Below are 21052 nucleotides of genomic sequence, written 5' to 3'. Positions count from 1 at the left end.
TAAAGTTTAAGAGGTCACAATCATTCCTAATCTCTATGACTTGATATGTTTTCAAACAGTGTCTTTCACACTTAAAGCATCCTTTTGAACCAAAATGCTAGTTTTGAACATGATTTAGGAGAATTTTGGCTGTGGCTCCCCGTCCCATATTTGGAAGAAATCTGTTTTCTTTTGGTATAACTTCATATTCAACACATTTTGATGCTCATTCTTTAATCATATTTCTATTTATCCACTTCCAATTTAAAGAACTAGAAAAAAAGGCACTTCATACATAATTACTATTCCTTTACATTACGATTTTTTTTCTACGCACAAATCTGACATGTAGGAGCAAACTGTAGTAAACAGTTCAAGTGGTAATTAAACAACCCCCCTCACAATTTTAAGATTTCCATCATGTCTTGCTATTGTTGTGTGGCTATATTTCCTTTAAAGTACATTTATACATAGTTACAATAGTTTGGCGCTGCTTACAGTGAGATTTCAAAAGAAACTTGCCCAAACACCCGTGATATCAGAAAATATGCTTCCTTATCCACCATTTTGTATTTAGCAGTTTCTGTTCAATAGCACAAGTAAACCTTCTAGTAGCCTGCAGTAAATATGAATTAATATTAAAGCAACAATGCTAGTCTCACAACTACTACCAGTGAGCAAAAGGCTTGACTTATTCTTAGTCCAATATAGTCCTCAGTATAACAATCTGTAGGTTTTCCTTTTAAATGCTTACGTGTGCATATATAGACACATGCGCGCACAGAGAGACACTAAGGATTTCTACAGTAGGACTCAGACATAATGAACTTGATATACAAGTAGCTGAGACACAAGTGGAATTTATACCAGTCACAATAAAGAAACAAAGACTTAGAAAAATAAAGATTTTTTTTCCAGTAAAACAATTATGATATTATTACACATTTATTAGATAATGAAAGAACTCATCTTTCCCATAGAAATTAATGGGAGACTTTTCTTTTAATCAGAGAATCACAGAACTATTCAGGTTGGAAAAGACCCTTGGGATCATTGAGTCCAATCATCATCCCTACTCTACAAAGTTCTCCCCTAAACCATATCCAGCAACACCACATCCAAATGACCCTTCAACACATCCAGGGATGGTAACTCAACCACCTCCCTGGGCAGCCTATTCCAGGGTCTAACCACTCTTCTGTGAAAACCTCCCCTGCTGCAGCTTGAAGCCATTCCCTCTTGTGCTTTTGCTGATTACCTGTGAAAAGAGACCAGCGCCAAGCTCTCTACAGTGACCTTTCAGGTAGTTGTAGAGACCGGTGAGGTGTCCCCTCAGCCTCCTCTGTCTCAAACTAAACTTTCTCAGCTCCTTCAAGCATTCCTCATAAGATTTATTCTCTAGGCCCTTCACCAGCTTTGTTGCCCTCCTCTGTACTTGTTCCAGCACCTCTAGATCTCTCTTGAATTGAGGTGGACAATCACCTCTCTACTGCTGCTGGTCACACTATTTCTAACACAAGCCAGGATGCCATTGGCTTTCTTGGCCACCTGGGCGCACTGCTGGCTCATATGCAACTGCTTGTCAATTAGAACCCCCCGGTCCTTTTCTGCCAGACACTTTCCAGCCACACGTCCCCAAGCCTGAAGCATTGCCTGGGGTTGGTGTGGCCCAAGTGCAGGGCCAGGACTCTCGTCCTGTGAGGACACAGTACCAGAATCAGAGTTATGTTTTCAATTAGCTTGTTAGAAACTCTTAAATATTGTATATTAAAAAAAAATGATTGAATACATTCATCAAGATGACTACTAAAATCTGTGGAAGTATTTCCTGGTAGGATGATCTTACAGGATTTTCCCCATTAAGTTCTTTATGATTGTTCTTAAGTTGAATATGAACTATGGTGATGAAGAGTTTTGTTTAATTTAGTATTTTAAAGTATCACCTAGTTGTCTACCACATAAGAAGTAAAATCTTTGAAACAGAGATGTTTATTTCCCACTGCTTACCCATCTATTTTTCAACTTCAGAATTTGAACTTTTAACTGATAAAAGTCACTGTCAGTGAGGCCACAACAATTTATGCCACTTGAGGATCCTGTGTACTGTACCATTTCCTTAACTTAGAGTAACCAGTGTAAATATTTATGACAAAAATTTGAATTTAGGCCATGTTCTAACTACAGACTGTGTGGTTAGCACATTTTCTCACAACCCTATCTACAATTTTCCTTTTATTTTAAATCAGAATCACACTCCCAGCAGGTCGTTTTCCCCTAGTATATGCTGTGTGTATTAAAAGATTGCTGCATTGCTATATAAAATGTGATGCTCCTTCATCAGGAATCCTCTTTTGATCACTACATTTTTCACCTGTAAGATCTAGACAGTTTGATGAGCACACCATTAATTCACCTCCTAGTCATTTGCCTTCTAAGTGCATTTCTAACAATCTGGCTTAGCCCTGAGACAGAATGAAGAAATAGTGGTTAGCATCAGAGGAAATCTCATTGGTGGGGTTTTTTGGTTTGTGCTGGTTTTGTTGTGGTTTGGTGTTTTATTGTGTGTGTGTGTGGGGGTGTCTTTCTCTGGGCTGTTATTTTGATTATTGGGTGGGGGTTTTTTGTTTGTTGTTTGTTTTTTTTCTGCATGATTGCTTTTATTGAAACAGATGAAACTGATAATTTTAAGTGTAAATTAGAAGGAACATTTCCACAAGGAGGCATTCTGTAGACAGAATTGGTTTGGTGAGCTTTCACTAAGAAGGAACAGCAGCTTTATTGCTTGCAGAGGGGGTGGGGGCTTGTGCAAATGGAGAACTGTATTAATGAAGAGTTTGCAGTTTGAGATTGGTGTAGATAATGAAGAAAAATCAGATGCAGTATAGGGTTGAAAACTGTTGGTTAATAGTGTAGCTAGCAGATATTTTAGTATTCCAAGCAAATTTGTGATAAATGAGATAGAGAATGAGAATAAATCCTGACCAGACCCCTGGATAGAAACAAGATTAGCTTAAAGTAAAAGAAATGTTAAAATTACAGACAAATAATCAAGAACTCCACCTATTATATTTCAACCTCTCAGGAAACAGTAAAAAGCATAAATATAGATCATGCTATTGGATAACTACATCATAAACACTTAAGAGAAACCCACAGGGCTCAAAAAAAATCCTAAAGCATGGAAAGATTGCAAAGGCAGATAATAGTTTATAGGAGATCAGACCTTAGTATTTATTTTGTTTGCAATTATTTTGAATAAGTAGATGCTGAAAAATAACTCCAGCATGCAATTAGAGATCCTTCTGTCCAGTTACCGGAAAAACAAACAAACAACCCACAACTGAAACACATGATAATTTAATTCCTACCTCCTTTTCATTATTTTTATTGCCTTCTGTCATCGTCATGTCTTTCTCCCCTCCCTTACTATTTCGAATTTTCCACTGTTTTGTTTCCTCTGCTATTGCATGTGTGGCCTCTGTCAGGACAGTGTTCCTGAACCTCTGAAGAACTAAGCACACATTCAGTACCAGACGAAACAGAATTCTGGGCAATTAGATAAGCCCTTGAGCCCAGGATTTTCATGAGAGTGGACTGTCCCAAGTCACCCAACACATCTGTGGCATTGCCTTGACAACTACAGTAACTCCAAAACTAAGTGTTGCACAAGTTCTCTAGGGCATAGATAAAGATCTTATAAACATCAGCCACAAGAACACATTTCAAAACAAGAATACTCCATTTGATTTGCTGCTGCCTCTTAGAGGAAAAAATCAAATTGTTATGACAACAAGTAAATAACATTATATAACTTTATCCTGAAACATGGTCAGGTACCCTGGTGGAAGGCAACATACATGTATATTCTGTTCCATATGTCCATTATAAATAGTGAGGAACTCATTTAGCTAATGCAGACAGTATGAATGTTGAGATGCATATTACATTTTAGAAATTACTGTCAAATAGGGAAAATGTTACATTGCTACTGCTTCCTAACTGCACAGTGTATGTCCAACTCATCAGGCATTATGCAGTTTACAGTTCCTCTTGCAGTCCATTATTCCACTTCTGCAAAGGAACTACAGTTTCCCAAGTGTTTAAATTCTCAGCTGAATTTCAAGTGGTCCAAGAAGAGTCTAGAGAGCCTATTAACTATGTACCAATGCAAGATCTGACGGAAGAATAACAGTAGGCATTAAATAGGTACTTTCTTCTCCCCCCTTTCCCTGTGTAAGTAGCAGGTTGCAGGACAAAAGGAAGAGCAAGTGGCTACAGGGAAGGCTGACTGACTCCTGCCTGGTGCCAGCGCAAGCAGCCAGACTTGCTACATGCAGAAGTTTTCCTTTGCCACTGCTCCACAGAATTGTGGAATAATGCAGTTCTGACCACGGAGGTGCAATTACCTGTTACTCTTTTGCACAGAGCTTGCAAGAAACTCGCCCTTTGTGATAACTGTAGTTTTCATCCAGTTGTAAGTTTGGAGGACTATTCTGATACACAGCATCTTGACTATTCACTAAAGTCGATTAAACTCCTTTTTAAAGTGAGTAGTTCAAAAGCGACATTTTCCAGCATCTCCATGATGTTGCACTGGAACTTCTTGTGCTGCAGTATATCCCATAAGATTGATTGGTCATATCTGACTGTTATATTACAAAGTACTACTGGACTTGAGGGATTGGATGGAGATGCTCTTCAGAGCTGCTGAAACGTTCAACTTATGAGGTCACATGCTGACATATGAATTTTAACTGAGGATTAAAAATGCCAGTGAAAACTGCCTTATTTTCAGGAGTGGCACAATGCCTGAAAATATCCATGTTTTCTCTCCTCTAGTTTAATTGTTGAGTGAATCATAGATGGAGTTTCAAATCCCATCCTCATTAAGTTTCCACGTGCATGGCACTGTACCCAGTGTTTTTGGTACTTTTCCTATACCTCCATATTGGGTTGAAACAAAATTCTACCCAAGTACCCAATCTTTTTTTAAGTTATTTGCAGTATGATGCCTGATTTGTTATGTGTCACCTCTTTTCATTTATTGATATTTACTGGCCTCAGCTGTCAGCATCAATGCTCATTTTCTACCTGCTAGCTGCCAAGCTACATTTCTAGAGTTGTTATGCATCTACATTTCACCCACACTGTTCTTTTCCCATCATTATTTGTTGCACTATCTCTAAACATGAAATCTAACCTTCAACTGTCATGCAATTATCCACAAAAGGGTAATGAAATAACTAAAAGCAAGGTTTTTCACTTATCTCTTCAGACAGAGATTTGATTTAGTTTGACATGCCATGAAAATAATATACAAGTACATACTGAAATTAACACGCAAAAGAAAATATTTACTGTTCCCTCAATGAAGCTAGTGAATGTTACTGTCAACAATATTCTGCTGTTTCATTCCTTTTTCCTCTGTCCTTAAAGAGAGTTGAACTTGCAGTTTCCAAAACAAACACTCAACTACCTGCAGCCATAATATTTACTTGTATAACAGTCAAAATGTCAGTATGCCATGCTCAGAATACTAAAAGCAACTTAGAACATTAAACAATAACAAAACCCACCACTGCCTCCAAACAAAAGACATGGAGGTGAGAATTCTTAGTGGACTTAAAATTTTTGACCACTGCTTCTTTCATTGTGGTTTGAAATTTATCATGGACTAATAAAATATTAGAACAAACACAACACCCCTAACCTTGAGTCTAATTAAAAAATACACATCTTCTCTCCAATAAGCTGTTATACTGTTACATTTTGTAGTTGTAGTGTAGCTACTGGTAAGTGAGAGACAGGATAGAATAGACGTGCAGGTAATATTTACTGGAACAACAAGCAGGCTAGTAAAAAGTAAACATGATTCTGGACAAACAGTGCCTTTTCTCAGGTTTGTAATAAACTCAAATGATCTTTCACAACTGAAGAGTTTTGTTCCTTAATACCTGTATTCAGATTTTTGTGTCAGCAGTCCTTGAATTACGCATCTGACACATTAATAAATCTGTAAAGGTCAGAGCAACACCAGGCCCAGAGCAGACTAGTTTGGCAAGAGCACAAAAATTACAAGCTAACTTTTTTTTTTTCTCCGAGTGCACAAGATTAGGGATATGACACAGTGGTTTCTGCACAAGTTTGGGGAACAGAATGCCTTATCAACATTGGAAGACACCATCACTCATTAACTTTGTTCAGATTTAAAGAGATTAGGTCTGCTTGAACCTAGGGTCTGTCAAAAGCATATTGCTTCAGTGATGCAGCTTGTGAGTATCTATGAGAAACATTGCTGGAATACCAAAACAAGGATGAAAAATGCAAGATGAAAATGTAGTTCAAAGATGGAGCAAAGTATCACTACATCAGTATTCACTGACTCAGTGCAAGTTTTTTATCTTTTCTTGTATTAGGAGAACAATCATGCTGTTTTGGTATCATATACCTTTTAACCCTAAGTACTGAAGACCCTGGGGAAAGGAAATGCATATGTTATCTTGAGTCAAAACTGAAATGAAATGCCTTGTACTTGATTTATTCACCACCTTTAGATCCTCATGATTATTTCTGTAGTAAACACTTCTTCCAGATTCTCACGGAATATGCTTATCTTGGTTAAGATAGCCAGTATGGTAAGGAACTTTTTCTAATAAAACCAGTCTTTTATAGCAGTGGGTCTAGACCACTTCTGGCTACTTCAGTTCAAAGGTGATTCTGTTAGACTGATGTACATGCAATGCTTGCTCTTGAAATAGCAGTGACAGTTGTATGATAAAAAGGTTGCGATCAACAGCCCAGCGTAGCAAACAGCCACATGACATGCGAAGATTCAGGTCCAATATATGGAAAATACAAGATAAATCAAAATGATGAACTATAACTGTTGTGATATGCTGCTAGCTCTCTAGAAATGCTTCGGGTAATTTAAGGATTTCACATGTGGGAGACTGGAACCGCACTTTTGTGAAAGAATAAAACACAATCTTGAGTTTCTAAGAAAATTCATATTTTAAAGCCTTTATAGAAAAAAATCATGAGAAAGCTACAGCAACACAGTGAGAAGTTCATTATATTCATCATAGCAAATGAACTTACTTGCATTGTTGACGGATTTATTTTATTTTACTAAATTTGTAATTTTGGAATTTCACCCCCCAAGGGCAACAGTTACTTTTTAGATGTCTAGTTTGAGGAGCTATATTGATTAATAGATGTTTTCTTGCTTTTCTAAAGAAAATTACAGCAGGTTTGCTTGATAGTAATCAAAACGTGAATGCCAAGTGATGCTATTATGTTTAATGCATGTGGCTTCAATCCTGCAACACTGTTGTCAGTGCAGTGGATCATTCATTTTAAATTCAGAAAATTAATGAGCAAAGTTTCAGTATTGTGTTATACTACTTTAGAGTGTGCAAGACTAGCACCAACAGGATTCTCTGGTCTCCTTACTTCTTATTTAGAAAGCATCCAGTGAAGAGCTCACATATACTTGGTTTTAATTAGCATACAGAGCACACCCAGGGATTATATACCATGAAATTAGTGGCAGACTTCTTACTGTTTTATCATCTTTTTCCTTTTATGTCTTACAGGCCAGTGACTAGCAGGCTTGTAGGACAACTGCAAATATCATTGAACCATTAACTCTGAATATACATCTCTTATGGTTCAAGCAAACTGATAGCCCTGTTCTGACATTTATAATAGTTTCCTGTGGTTATAGGTTAATTAATGAACAGATTTTATCACCATTCAAAGATTTTTTTCAACAATTAACCCTAGTCTCTAATTCTTATCTTAACCCCAACAATTTGAGAGCCATGTGCTACACTGAGCACAGCAAGGCATCACCTCTTTCCCAGACTGCAGGACATTAAATTTTCTCCATTGCAGCCTTTCACAGATTGTAAACTGGGGACAGATAGTGTGTACCCAAGACTTAAGTTTTCAGTCACAGACATCAAAGTGTTCATATAGCTGCCACAAAGTGTGACTGCAAGGAGAAGAAAAAGAGAAAAAAAAGTAAGAAACATTCATAGACATTAAAATGTAACATTAAGTTGCTCAGAGTTTATTTAATGGCTATAATAGTGTGTTAGATTTGGAAACAAATCACTATATTATCGTAAAGCATGACATGAAAAATATGCATCCAGATTTTACTTGTTTTTTTCTTGCAAACCTGTGCTAAAGAATAGTTTATCCTATGTGAAAATATTATATTTATCAGTTCTATAGTTATTTTTCCTGTTCTCTTAGGATTATGTTGTTGTGGTTTTGGTCTAACACAACAACGAAGCAGCAGCCACGTGTCTGCTCACGTGCCCCAACCCCACCACCCCATAGACACACTGGAATGGGTAGGACAGAGGCCAACTAGCAGCTCATGGGTCAAGACAAAGGACAAGGAGGGTTCTTCACTGATTCAGGTCATGGGCAAAACAGACTCAACTTAGGGAAAAATAATACTTTAACACTAATCAGATGCACATTGGACAGAAACACCACAAAGAGCAGAGCTTACATACTTTACTCCCACCCCTCCCTCCCTTCTTCCCAGGCCCAAATTACTTTGTTCCCAATTTCTCTCCCTCCTTCCCCCAGTGGCACAGGGGGACAGGGGATGAGGTTTAGAGTCAGTTAACAGTCAAGGGGTTCCTGCTGCTCCTTCCTCCTCAGGGAGAAGGATTCCTTACAGTCCTCTCCTGCTTCCCCATGGGGTCCCTCCCATAGGAGAGTCCTCCATGAACCTCTCCTTCGTGAGCCCTTCCTACAAGGTCAGGAGCAAGCTGCTCCAGAGTGGGCTTCCCACAGAGTCACAGGCTGCTTTCTTGGCACCAGGGTCTTCCACAGCTCCATAATTCAAGTCCACGTCCACTGGCAGCAAATCCAAGTTCACCCCTCCTGGCACCTTCAGGGAATGTTCTACCACATTCCTCCATGAATGCAGGGGGACAGCTGCCATCTTGCCAAAGGCTGCAGGGAAACTTCTGCTTGGGCACATTCTTCACCTTTTTTCCTCACCAACCAGGGGCACCTCTCTGCCTCTCCCACTGCTTACTCTGCTCAGGTCTTATCTCAGTTCTTTTATATGTCAATCTCAGAGGCGCATCCATTGTCTCTCCAATGGCTCCTTGACTAGGATTTTGGAGCTGGTAGAGGTTCTCAGCTTCTTACTGGAGCTGCCCCTGGACCGCCTCCCCCACTACCAAAAAAACCCACCAAACCAACCAGCACAGATATCAATACTGCCTTTGTTATTATCTACAATAATTCTGAACTAAAATATACAACTGAATTTGTATAGAGAAACAGAATCTCTTAAGCAGCACTTGTGTAGGGCTCTAGCCCCACAATCACACAGAGACCTGTTGTTGTGGATTACTCTGCAAACACTGCTAAGTATCCATGGAACACTGTGAACCGAGAGGAACTGCAGCCATCATAAAGTTGTACGTGAAATTAATAAGCATTTGGTAGTCACTTGGTAATCACTGTTCCTAACTTAAGAGGATTGACTGTCCAGTGACCGGAGAGAACAAATAAAGCAAAAGCCTCATATTAATCTTTCCCTTTCCTGGTGTGTTGTTTACTTTTTTTTTCCAACTACTCGCTCCTCCAGTTTCTATGGAAAAATCCCAGTGCTGAAGAAACATTGTATTTGGTTGGGTTTTTTTAACTCGTGCTGACAATGTTAACCAGGTTAGAGAGGGAAGGCAGGAAGAAGTAGTACTATCAGAAGAATGTATAAAAGTGATCAGTATTACAGAGTACTATCAAAATTGTGAGATTGCCTGGAGCTGTCATTACATTTCAGGTTATCTTGAAGAGGTACAGCTCCTGCCATGTTTGGTAAATTAACACAAGGGTTTATTTTTATTTCCATTATAAAGATATTATTGGAACACTTGAAAATAAGGACAGTTTCTTGTTTTCATACTGACACTTGATTTGAATTTTTCATGGCACATAATCTGTCAGTAACTCCTCACAGAAAAAGGATTTCCCTTATTTGAAAACTTAAAATAAAACCACAAAAACATGATTCTAGATGGGAGGTTAAAGTCTCCATGAAATAATGACTTTGTACACAGAATCTCCCCTTATGAATTGACATACCTGATCATCACCATTAACTATTGGGTGATGTTTATACAGAGAAGTACTTTGCTTAAACAAAGTGATTCATAAAGTGCCCAAAACAATGCATCATCTCTAGGGTAATCGCATTTGTTACCACAAGAGGAATCATGACAGTACAGGGAAGAGAGAAAAGGGAATAAACTGCCCATAGTCTCAACTTTTATCCATTTCTGATTCTTCTGTGACTTCGCTAGATTTACAAACCAGCTTGTGTGCTGAAATTCCTCCCTAAGTAATTGTAATGGTTGGCCACTAAATTCTCAAATTTAATAGAAAATACTGCCTCCCATCACTGGGAAATTAAGCTATTGCCCCTCACATTCACCAAGGACCTGCTCCTTTTGGGGGGGGGGGGAAAAAAAAGTGTCATACTGTAAGTGTCCTCCTAAAAGAAAGAACCAAGATGTGAATTAATGTTTTACAGAAGATGATGGGACAAATAAAGACTTGCTTTAAATTACATAGAGGTACCCATAATACTCTAAACACTAAAAAAGTTCAAGGGGTTTTACAAAGTCCATATATCCATATAAGCTGAATGCTCAGATGTTAGTAATAAAATAACTAACTGATGTGTCATTTAACCATGTATGTTATTTTCTCATGATTAGAACATATTCAAGTATTGCTTCACTCCTTTAATAAAAGTTTGAAATGTCACTTAAAATAGAATTGCAAGCATTTCCATGGTACGTTGTTAGAAGACAAGATGAGAACATGAAATAGCAATGTTAAGAGTTAAAGCACAGGCACTATAGGAGAAAGATTAAGGACAAGAGCTATACTTTTATTTTAGTGGACTTGACATAAGGAAAAGCCATAGCAACATGCGTAGTCCAGCAGTCTGATCTGTGACTGTCATCTCCAACTTTACAGTCCTTGATAGGCTTGTCTTTCATGAATTTAATGATTTTTAACTCATTTAGTAGTTGGGCATCCTCCAATACTGGATGTTACTGGTTTTATTAGTCCATTACGCATATGAAAAAGTATATCCCTTTTCTTGTTCTGATTCAGCTACTGAGTAACGTCAAACTAATAAATTACAGAAAATGTGTCGGATTAAGAGATTAAATTTACACATGTCCCCCCCTAAGCTTCATTTACAGTCCTGTCTGTAAAGGTTCAGTACAATGCAGTATTGAGGTGTCAAAGTTTGACTCAGGATCAGCAATTAAACCCCTAAATTGGCCTCTAAACTCCTGTACTAAACATCACAGTTTCAGTCTATAACAGGATGTGAAAGAGATGATGTTTTACCAAACTTGTAGTCTAAAATAATTGCAATTATTATTTTCATAACTTGATCTTATTAGTACTAGGTTTCCTATTACAACATTCCAAGCTTTAGGGTTTAAATGCAATCTGCACCAAAATTTAGGAATAAATACCTGGAGGAGGGATAAATATCCCTTAATTACATATCCATATTGCAAGAAATGACACTTCAAAGAGCATCTTGATTTTCTCCAAATTAAAGTGGTGGTAAGAGTGAAACAAAGAATTTGAGGTCAATCTTCTACATTTCATCTTCCACAGTTATTCTTCCCAAGAAGTTACCACAATCAAGAAAAGGTACAACTTTAAGCAGAAAGAATAGTATTTTAGTAGAGTAACTCCAAGTTCACTGTCACTGCTGTAATAAGTCATGCTACATTTCACACCTTTTTGTTGTGCAAATGAAATCCTTGTAGAATTGTTTCCTCTATTTCAATATCCCAGAGGGCTGGCTCTGTATCACACATTGTACAGATGTGTGCTATGTCCACTTTCTAAGTGGTGGCATTCTGTCTCCTGGCTATCACAGGGTCCTTGCAAAGGCATGCAAAATGGAAGCCTGAAGAGAACATCTCAATCACATTAAATGAAAGGGCTCATTTAAAACCATAATACTCTAAAATTCAGCATTAACTTAAGGGACAAACTAGGACGAATTCCAGGTCTGCAATTCAGGGGATGGATTATGGAGCTGTAGAGAGACTGAAAGAAGACACTGATATCCCGAGTTCACTGAACCCTATGAGTGTATCAGATACATAATTGTATCAAGCTCATCATAACTAGAGAGACCAAAGCAGATTCAATCCAGACCTTATCTGTAAAGAATAAAAAGCACATCTACAGATCACTCCACCTAATAGGAAAGGGGACCATAATTATGTTATTTTCACATGTAAACTAATGATTAACATATTTCGTTGAAAGATATGTACATACTTCTGTATAGTAAAATCTGACTTCAGGTTTGGAACAATTCCATTGCCAGTCTCCAGTCCTCTGATGTCAAATGTGGAAAACTCAATACTCAGAGTTCAGCCTTGCATATACAAGTGTGTATATGTATCTGTATATGCACAGCGCCGCACATTTTTGCAAGTGAATCTCCCTTGAAGAGCTTAGACCATACATTTTCTTCTACTCACAAATCAGATGTATAACTCAAGGAAGATCCTTTTCCTGTTCACATAACAAGCGACATGAAAAATTAGTTCCATGGCAGATGAGCAGCCTGACAGCACTTTGATTTGTCACAATAAGTAAGACTTCTGTAATGCCTAATACATTAAGTTGCTGACAGATGCTGACAAAAAGAGCTAAACAGCTCCCTCCAGAACACTAGATAGTAGTTGCATGTTTGGATGACATTTCACAAGTACAGAGCTTTTTCAACCTTCTCAATAGGGGCTAGAATAAATTAATATTTTCTGGAAGAAAATTGTTTAGGTCATTACATTGTTTCTTTTAAAAACTACTTTTACAAGGAATGGGAAACATGTATTATGGAAATATATTGACTTCAATATGCTAGGAACCAAGAGTGAGAAACACACTGTCACCCACACAAAGTTAAGCTGCTGTCCCTCATTCCAACCTATCACTTTTTTACTGTGGCACATGGTTATTCTTTGGCTTTTGTGCATTCTGAGACTAGAAGAGTGTTTGTACATCCCTAGTGCAATGTTTTTGAGGTGAAAGATGGTTTTAGATTAAGTTGAGCCCCCCTGATAAAGACTGCACAGGCAGAAGTTCATAAGCCATTAAGAAAACTAAGAAATTTCAGCTGTGGAAAGCACTTTTCAACAACTGAAAAGGATCACCTGCTAAGTATTGTTCTGAAATTGCTACTATTTGTTTTTCTAAATTTTAGAATTCTTTGAATTTGTCATTAAACTACTTTAGATAAACGTATCTAACTGATAATTCTTCCCAGAAAGTTTTCATAACTAAATATTTGCATTTCTAGTGTTAGACGTTGAATTCTTATGTCCAAATTAGTTAGATTTAAAAGGAAAAAAAGAGCATGTTAACTGAATTTTTAAAAGGTTAAAGTATTAGGCAGTAGATTGTCTAGAAAATCAAAGTTTACCCCTGAAGCTCACTCTCAAATATTTTAAAAGCTCACAGATCTTTGCATGAGTTTGGATTTTTAGGAAAACTTATATAAAATATAAAATATTATTAGTAGCTTATGATTAAGAAAAAGGCATTTCAGAGCTATTGTTATTCCCTTGGTTTCTGTTAGTGCAATTAGAAATAAGTGCTGCTGCCTAACGCAGTTACTTGTAACAGCATCTTATTTGTGTCACATGCATGAAACTATAAATAAGTAAAATAAGGCAAATTCTATTATGAAACTGTTCGAGTGAATCAATAAAATAACCAGAGGAAAAAAATCAGTTTAATATTTTTAGACCAAAAAAATCAAAATTTGAAGATAAAATTTTTCCTTTTCAATGGCTAAGAACCTTCATAAGCAATTGGCAACATGACTGTTTATGACCGTGACTGATTGGGAGCTTACTGTTATTGCAATAGAAATTGAAAGTTCTTGAAACTGAAACAATTCCATGAAAACTTTTATTTAAATGAAAATTCTTCTAAAACAACATAAGCTATTTTGATGAGGTATCAGTCTTTTGTCACAAATTTTACTCTGAGATCTTTGTAAACAACAAACACTTTTTCCTTCTTCAGTTTAGCTCACACTTATTTTTTTCATTTGCCATCACATCAGATGTTACACAAAACTACAGCTCTGAATTTGTCTGTTGCTCTATGTCTCCATACATTTAGTGCACTAACTTCATCATTTCAGATGCACAATTTCAGAAAGTATTCTAGGCATCTAAGAACCATCACTGTCAATGCAGCAAAGGAAGTTAGCAAGACCAGTAATATGACCAAGGAAAATACTGGGAGTGTAACAATGTGGTTATGCAGTAAGATGAGAGGTACAAAAAAGTGCAAACTGGCAGAAAAGTTACTCTTCCTGGCCCCCAAAAAAACAACCCAACAACAAAAAAAACCCAAACCCAAATAAATAAAAACCATTAAGGAAATTCACATTAATTATTTCATGTGCCACTGCCCAGGAAATAGCATAACTTGAATCGCCACTTTATATTTCAGCTTGAAAGCTGACAGTTTGCGTAACAGATCCTCACACTGTTAATAGCCAAACAGATGAACTGGCAATCTTCACATGACTGAAAACAAAGATGAGGTTTGTTTACATTTTCTAGTTACCATGTTAAAAGAATTCTCAGACAACTGAAACAAGACAGCCAGCATAAGTGGTGTTTTGCTGACTATCATGCCAGCTGTGTTGATTTGCACATACTGAGCCTCTGACCCATTGTTTCATTGTCAATAAAATTTTACAGTTTATTTCTGCCCCGCTGATGAGGTAGGATTCCAGTCAAGTGACACTCCATTAAATCAATGCCATCCATACAGAGTTAAACCAAGCCATTACTGGGCCTTAACCATAAAATGACAATAAACCTAAGAGAATAAATGTCTTCTTCATACTGAAAACTAATTAGGTTTGCATAAGATACAATTTGACTCAAAAAGAACATCTCTGTAGTAACCACAAGCTTGTCTATTTACTAGTTTTACACAAAAATGACATTATTCTTTCGCTAGTTAACACAAACCAGGCCCTTAATGCAAAGGGAGACAAATGCCACTTAATCTTTGCAGTGGAAGCTTCCTAAACAGCTGCTCTCTGTTTAGCTTTATTTGTATTTCTGAAGCTGTATCACTGAAAAACATGTCTAAGTGTAGAAATGTCCAGAAAAGCTCATCTTCATAAATAAGTAGGGAACGGAAAGCTAGAAGACAGATTCCCTGTCCTCTATTGTGTTTATTTGAGACATTCTGACTGGCTGAGTTAGGTATTATAAAAACTAATACAACTGATTGATCCTCAGCAAGTCAGCCAAGCTCCTTGGCAGTGACCTCGTCTTCAGGGTTTTCACCAGAAATCAGTCTAAATCTGTTTTTAGGCCAAAAAGAAGCTACACTAAATTTCATAAAGATCTACAGGACAATGTTCTCAAATCTTTCAGCAGATGTCATAGATCCATCATCATTTTACAAATTTCATAGCTAATCAATGTAACTGTGCTCTCCAGGGAAATTAAAATTTACCCTGGAAACGAAGTCAATGAAAAATGCCTTTTTCACCACGGTACCAAATGCAAGATTTATCTATTTCAGGTATTCTGACCAAAAAAACCCCAACAACTAAGCCAAACTCAGAAAAATAAAAATTATCATTTAAAACACTAGGAAATGAGTTTTTAAAAAAGATTTCACAAATTATTTGCGAGTGGATATAGTAGTTTAAAGAAGCAGCTCTAGTTAGGTCTTATACATGCCACTTTAATACACCACGGACCACTATTATGTAGAGGAATGCAATGAAAACAGTAAGTGCTTGCATTCAACTTCACACACAAAAGAGGCAGTGTTTTGAGTCCATATTAAGGAACGTTCCATTCCACAATTAGAAAGAATGCAGGTTCTAAATGAAGAATAACTTCTGGAAAATATTTTTCTTTTGCAATAGTTTCCAGATTTGGGAAGGCACATATTTTGAAAAGTTTTAAAACACCAATGATTCCTACCACAAAAAAATAAGTTAGTTCAATTGCATCACCATAACATTAAAAGGCTGAAGTTGGAAAACAGAGCATTTTCAATATTATAGAAAGTGGTATGTTATATGCATGGTAAAAATACAATAAGATACTCTTAACATATTGTGTGGATAGACCTGGGTAGAACCCAGTCATACAGTTACTTCAGAGTCAAAGCGGTCATATTTACATCTATAAAAAAAGGAAAATGTTCAAAGTCTGAAATGACTTATCAGAATAGCCAGAACTTGATTCTTCAAGCAACAGAAGAAACGGGTAAGAGAAACCAATACATCTAGACATTTTGTTAGACCTCAGCTGAAACAATCCCACTCTTAACACCTTGCAAAGACTCTGCAACCATCAGCCAGGCACACTACAGTCACCGGTGCTCAGGCCTTCCCTCTGAGCCTCAGTCTTCTCAACATGAAAACTGTTCCTTGTCTAGTTTATAGAAATCAGTCCCTTCTTCCACTCTAATAAAAAAAGGAGCATACACTTTTTCTCCTATCTCATCTGATTACTACAACAGAGTTTGGTGGCCCACAATGTGAGCAAGACCACAGGGACACTGTGCTATGTATGCTTAGCAGCTGTATTGCCTCAATTTAAGTTGTTGTGCACTGAGAGCACAGGAATGCCCTGTGTAAGTGCTTGCAGTCTTTATTTAAACAGCAAGCAAAAAAGTACAAGAAGTCTGAAACAGCCTAAAATTCAAAAGCTAATACCACCAAACAAAGTGCAGGAATACATGAGGATTTTTTCCTCGTTACCAGAAACTTGGGTACAGATTATGAAGCAAGAACACAACCCACATCTACTTTGAAAATAAAGTGAGATAGATGACTCTGATGTTAAGAAACATTCATTAGTGTATTATTTTATTAATAGGCTAGATTTTCTTGAAGTAACAAGAACAAAATAGTCACCGACTACTTTAAGAGAGCCTTCTACCTATATCTCACAAATATGATTATTCTATTTATCAGTAGATACCCACCCAAAACAAAAGCAGACACTGAAATTCCTCCCTACATTCAAAGACATACTTTTCAGAAAAACAAGTACCCTCATCACAAATAGTGGCTCAGCCAATTCAGAAAGTGATTACAGAGATAAATTCTCTTACCATAAACCCAAGCCAACAGGAACAAAAGCTCTCTGTTAACCTAGAACTTTTTATTCTCTCCATTACACAACACAGCTGTGCCTGGGCTAGTAACAAGACACAGATGTATTTGTGTCCCACCCACTTAATGTCTTCTACTTTAATATTAAGCCTTCAGGGGAAAATGAGTTTGTGAACTTTTGTTTTACTTTAGAGTTGCCCAAAGTTCTGAGAAGCAGATGCTTCCTGAAAATACTGTGGTCTGTATGCATCTATTAGATGACCTTTGCTGGGGAGGGGGTTATTGCTGTGCCTCGTTAGGAAATGGGAGTCAGCTTCAAAATCACCTGCAGTGGAAGGAGTACAGGATATTCCAGCTTGCTGAGTAGAGATCATACACTGCTGCCCTTACTGTGTTATTATTTACTTATGTGGGAAAAATAAAAAGTGGAAAAACATGTTTCATACTAGCATTCATATCATAGTTAGACATTTTGAAGCTAAATAGGGATATTTCCTATATGTGTTCAGCCACATTAGTGATTACTTTACACTGCAGTACTTCACAAACAGATGGAGTGAGCAGGAGACACAGAAATGCTTTGTGTGGTTCACAGATAAAACAACTGTTTCCAAGAAGGAATTTCAGTCATGGAAGAGTATTTTAAAAGAAGATTAAGACAACTCAAGAACTGCATGGGGAGCAATTCAAGTAACAGCAGGTCATGAAAATATAAGAATACTATTAATTCTGCACAAAATGAGACAGGATTTTAATGAGAGAAAAAAATACAATCATATGATTGAAGACAGTATTTAAAATGTATTTGCAAGGGCCAAATTAAGATTGCACTGACATAGTCTAATGTTTCACTGTTTCCTCATGCAAATGTAATACTATTTTTATAATGGAAAGAGGAGACAAAGGGGATTGTAGAGAGCAATTTGTCCTATTTTTGTTCTGAATGTGAGCTGGATACACAGATATCACTGTGAATTACTATGCATAGTTTATGATTCCAAGGAAGGACTCTTTCTACTGTATAACTTAAATATACAGGTGACAGAGAACTTCAGCAGGTTTTCTAATGATTCTTATCAGTGAGTAAAAGAAATTCTTAGTGCATGAGCAGGGCTAGATAGAAGATAGCTCATATTCCAATATTATGTACTGCAGAACACTGCCTCCTCCCACTATACTCAGAATTCCCAAAAATTACATTACAAACTTGATTTAGTTTTTATTTTTATATACTTATATAAAAATTATATATTTCTTTATATATTATTTTTTAAATAATTTTGCTTCCTTTTTTAATATCTTTTCATCTGATAGAGAAAGGAATTGGAGAAATGGAGAAGACACAAGAAATATAAATAATCGAACTAAAAGTTGTGGTTTTCTACAAGTTTCCATTATAAAATGAAACCTTTTTACAATAAAAATATTCTATAAATATTTATAAACTTAAAAACATTAAAATGCTTTACCAGTTCAAGCTGTAACTGATTGTTCAGGTTTTTTTAAGTAATGGCACACAAACATGTTAAGTAACTGACAGCACTGCATTATTTATCATTCACATACTTTCACATTTGAGGATAACAAGGAGATGAGTAGTAGCAAAAATGGAGCTGTCAGGAATAGGTTGTGTCAGGCCAGCCTGATTTGCTTTAATACTCTTTACTGGCCTAGAGGCTTTGTGAATGGGGGAGAAGTAGAAGAATCAGATGTTTTAAGTTCTATCCTGTGTGTCCCAGAGGACATTCTCATAAAAGGATAGGTAAACATGGACTAGACTATATTAGTAGGATGCATAATGACGTACATGTTTTGCAGCCGTAAAGGAAGGATCTGCTGAATTGGACTTATCAAAGCTCTGCTGTGTGTCCAGTCCTGTGCAGTGAAAGGAGGTTATGTTTGTTAAGTGTGAACTAAGGAGGACTTTCAATACATGGAAGATTCATCTTGACAAGCTAGAGAAATAGATTGAAAAGATGGGATGTGATTTCCCAGTGGAAATCCACCACACTTAGTCAGACCTAATAAATTTCACAGAGCCTGGAGGAGGAACAATGGTCTGGCAGCAGCTCTGCAGAGAACAGTCTGTGGTTACACTGCATCACAAGATGAATGAGTCAACGATGCAACCAGCCCTCATCCTGGGGTGTAGGTAGCAGGATACAGCCTGATGTGAGACTATTGTGCTCTGGCATGGTACTAGATTTGGCAGCGCAGGGTAGAAGTGCCCTGTGCAAGCACGGCACTTCAGCAAGTATCCACAGGGGGAGTGAGTCAAAGGCACTGCAACTGAAAGGTCTAGGAAACACTAGAGAAAGGCTAAATGAACCCAGATTGATTAAAGAGAAAGTGGTAAGAACCAAGAAGTAAGCAAAAGGCTGTTTGAAAGGAAATACAATCTTTTCCACCCCCATGTGGATGGGACAAATACAGTAAGAAAAGTTCAGGTTAGACTTCCAAAATCCCCCTTAGTAAGAACAGAGATCTGTTCAGAATAGATTCCCTCTTGTAAGGTTTGATGTCTCCATACACACAAAAAACTTTAATATATTTCTGTCAAGGATGTTCTTTTAATCCCGTTCTGAGTAAAAGGGACTTCTTAAGGTCCTCTCAATTTATTTTTCCACAATAGGTTTAGTGATGCTCTGAAAATCACACACATATGCTGAGATGACAGGTTAAATCAGATGCACTTGAATGATAACTTTCAGAAATGGGTTTAAATTTACATGTGAAAATGCACTAGAATCAGTCAAAATGCAGAGATTTATTTTATTTTTTTTTTTTTAAGTAGAAGAAAAAAAATGTATCTAAGAATCACCAGTATCTTTATTCTAAGGACAAGCTTGAAAGTGTAATTATGTTTGCCTCTGATTTTGAAACTCTCCACCCTGTTGGAGGGTGATCATACAGAAGCAGGATTCAAAGCTAGCAGAGAGCCTGTCATTCTGTTTCCTCTTCAACATGAAGCTAAAGCCTAGGGCCACAGTTCCTGTTTTCTGTAGAGCAGGATGAGAGATGTAACAGTGAGGAATTTTCTTTTACTGTTTTTCTACGAAATTTAATATGATCTTATAGCACAGGAATGCTTTGTCACTGAATGAATCAGGGACATCATAAGAGATGGGAGAGCTTCTGTTCATACAAAGATGTCTCAGTAATCAGTAATAATGTGAGAGCAAATACAGAAAAGTTCATGACAGTTAAATGGGAGTTTGTTGAAATATGATAATTTTTTAAATTGTGGCTGAGTCTGGCAGGGACTTTTTAAGCAGGATTTCAGCCAACATCTGAAAAAATGCATAACAAGCAGCCTTGGGCTTTTAATTTAATTTATATTAACCAGCCTACTTGGAGTTTTCAAATTGATTCACAACTGCTATTTGAATGTTCTGTGACAGAAGCAATGCATATTAAAGTAGCTGAAGTTCTCCTTTCAGCATGCCTAATTAGCTGTATTTTTGTCACAGGCAGCAGCAAAATATTGGAATATATATATGCATTCTACATATTAGACAGCAAATTTTAGAGAAAAAGCAGTTGTGACTACTTGAGTAAAAATCAATTATTTGGCCATGATGACATTGCTATCTTCTTTTTTTTTTCCATTATAGGATATTCAAGTGTTCTTCTCTTTCAGTGATGTCAATAAAATGATAAAAAATTCTCAATTCTCATCAGTATGTGTGGTCATGTTTGTAATTAAGTAAAAATTATTCCATAATAGTCTTGAAAGTACTGATTCAAAAAAAAGATTCAAAACCATCAAATCAGTGATACCATCTGAAAAATTCAGGTTGCAGATAACTGCTGAATGGTGAATACATAAAATAATCTCAGCAAATATTATGTACAAGACTCTGTTGCTTG

Source organism: Apus apus, chromosome 4 (assembly GCF_020740795.1).
Source record: "Apus apus isolate bApuApu2 chromosome 4, bApuApu2.pri.cur, whole genome shotgun sequence".
Classification (NCBI taxonomy): domain Eukaryota; kingdom Metazoa; phylum Chordata; class Aves; order Apodiformes; family Apodidae; genus Apus; species Apus apus.
This window is presented reverse-complemented; position numbering follows the sequence as displayed.